The sequence below is a fragment of the Alexandromys fortis genome, unplaced genomic scaffold, assembly GCF_014885135.2.
Source record: "Alexandromys fortis isolate MF-2015 unplaced genomic scaffold, M_Fortis_MF-2015_v1.1 scaffold_240, whole genome shotgun sequence".
Lineage (NCBI taxonomy): Eukaryota > Metazoa > Chordata > Mammalia > Rodentia > Cricetidae > Alexandromys > Alexandromys fortis.
The window spans coordinates 518,989-522,090 of record NW_026068133.1 but is presented as its reverse complement, the minus strand read 5'-3'; positions in this window follow the sequence as shown (position 1 = coordinate 522,090).

Below are 3,102 nucleotides of genomic sequence, written 5' to 3'. Positions count from 1 at the left end.
ACGTTAGGCAAAGTTGAAGAGGAGCTGGGTAAACAGTTCAGTTTGAAATTTACATTCCTCACAAGCACAAGGACCTAGGATGAATCCCCAGCACCCATGTAAACTAGGCATGAACATGGAGCATATATATATAGAACCTCAAGATTTGGATGTGGAGTAAGTAGAGACAGATCTCATTGACTAGTCTTAAATTAATTAATTGATTAAAGTAGTTAATTAAATGGAGAACAACTGAGGAAGATACTAACATCACTGTCTGACCTCTGCACATGGACAGTAGCACATCCATCACACACACACACATACACACACACACACACACACACCACAATGTTTTTTAAAGAGGAAAAATAATTAAAGCCTTTTGTAAATGTTTAATACGATACACAGACTGGTCACAAAGGAAGTGGTGATGTAAGTCATGTGTATGTATCTTTGCTTCAGGGTTTCCCATTCATAAGTCTAGGGACAGAAGACCCACAGCAGAAATTCAGAACAATGAAACATTTGATGTTCATGGTGGCAACTTTAGCAAAACAAATGTAGCACTAACTAAGCACATAAAAGTGTATGAGCCAGTGTTGGGGCACATGCCTCTTAATCCCAGCATGCAGAAGGCAGGGCCAGGTGGATCTCAGTGAATTCCAGGAAACTTGAGCTGCAAAGTGAGTTCCAGGTCAGCCAGGGCTACAAGTGAGACCTTGTCTCAAAACCAGTGAAAGTATAAATTTGTGCAATTCTCATACTGTGAATTAGCATCATCCATTGACAAATCTATAAAGTCACTATAAAGTCAGGCTGTGGCTGCTAGCTTCCAAATTATCTCTGAATGCCCTGAAGCCAGAGGTATCAGCACAGCAATACCCCGGAGAAAAAAAGTATGAAGTGACTATAACCACAGCACAGTCCTGCACCTGAGACTCAGATATCATTGTGGAAGAGAAGGGGAAACAGGATAGGACTTCCAGATGCTCTGCATTACTATTTGACAACCTGGAGCGAGGCAACCAACCTGTCAAATGAGGCAGCTGAGAAAGAAACACAAATGGCTCCCAGCGCTGCCATGGTGAACCAAGTGGAGGAGCAGATGGTGGCAGGCAATGTATCTATAATCAAAGTTTTTAGTTTGTATCATTATAACAGACACTGTTGTGTATAAGTCTAAAAGCAAATAATTTTCCCTTATGTTCTTTCCCTCCTCTTCCTCTTACCCTGTCTTACTTTGGGTTAAGTATTTCTCATTATTCTATTTTGTAACCTAGTCTACTAACCATAGTCCTTGTTCTGTTGGCAATGTTACTCCTTCAAGGTACAAAGTATAAATTTCCAACTTAATAGATGAATTTATGGCTCTATTTGACTTACTAGGTGCTTGTTCTTTTCATTATTGCTTTGAGGATCATAGTATACACATTTAAGTTATCACAACCAGCGTTCTATTGGTGTTGTATCACCCCACATGACACATGAGAACCCTACTGTAGAAGAGAACATCTTGGATTTTCGAGCTATTCAGTTCATACATTTTACTTCCATATATATTATAAACTTCACGCAGAGACAGGGCTGGAGAGATGGCTCAGAAGCAACGAGCACTTGCTGATCTCCCAAAGGACCTGAGTGTGATTCCCAGCACCTACTTCCTGTCTCACTACTGCTTCTACTTCCAGTCCCAGTGGCACGCATGTGGCACACAGATGTACATGCAGGCAACATTCATACATGTATGACTGAAGTTTTTTTAAAAACCAGACTTCTCCATTCATAAGTGCATCTCTCACCCCTCCTCAAAGAAGCTCCTTTTTGCAATAATCTGAGATCATTACAGAAAGACAAAACTTGACAAGTGTAGAGGTCAGCTCACTGTGGGCTGCTTGTCCCCGGTAAATAAACTTACAAAATGGTCACACAAGATCCCTGAGGTTCCAGGAACATCACAGAAACATTTTAAGAGCCAGAGTACCTGACACCTGCTTCAAGATAATCTCCTTTAGAAGAAGTGGAGAAAGAAGAGGAGGAGCGGGAGGAAGCGTTTTGTGGTTTCATCTGACTCCAGTCAGAATTGTCGAGATTATTAAAGCAGATGACAGCAGATGTTGGCAAGGATCAGGACATGAGGTAGACTACTCACGGCTGATGGGAGTGTAGACTGGTACAGCCACTATGGGAATCATTGTGGAGGTTCCTCAACAAACTGAAAGTAGATCTGCCGCAAGACTCCTGCTCCACCACTCTTGGGCATGTCCCCAGGACACAGCATCTTACTACAGAGATACTTGCTCATCATGTCCGTTGCTGCTTTATTCATAACAGCTGGAAGTCAGAAATAGCCAAGATGCCCATCGAGCGGTGAGTGGATAAGGAATATGTGGTTCATATACAGTGGAATTGTAATTGGCTGTAGAGAAACATGAAGCTACACAATGATCAGGGAATTATATGGAGCTGGAGATGATCATCCAGGGCAAGGTAATGCAGGCCCAGAAAGAAATTGTATGTTTTCTCTTCTATGTGGCTTTTACACTTTCAATATGGGTGTTTTGTTTAGAAGACCCACAGAGGTTAAGTATCTGGTAAGGGATGGGGTGGGGGATCTTTCAGGGATGGGGACATAGCGCATGGTGCTATAAGAAGTAAGTGGGAATTAGAAGAAGAGGATTAAATGGGGAAGGGGTGACAGCACAGAGTAGAGGGATGAGAGGAAGGATAACCAACACTGAAGGCCTTTTGAAAAGCCACACAGAATCCTACTACTGTGGAAGTGTCCTAAGATATATATATATATATTACTGTGGAAGTGTCCTGACATATATATATGGATTAAAGGAATTTAGGGCATTGCCATTTAAGGAGGAAGACAACACCCAAACAGGCATCATACGCCACCCATAAAACACCCAGACCAATAAGAAGCTACATTTTATCGAGCTGGCCCATTGGGTCCCATAGACTGTCCCACCCCAAACATCAGAGTCTTTTTCCAATGCCATTCGTTGCCTTTCACAACTTGACAGTAAACCTGCATTGCTGAAGACACCACATTCTCACGGTGCAGAAGAACATGGAGCAATCTAGCTGGTACTCATCTGGAAGCCTCACCCA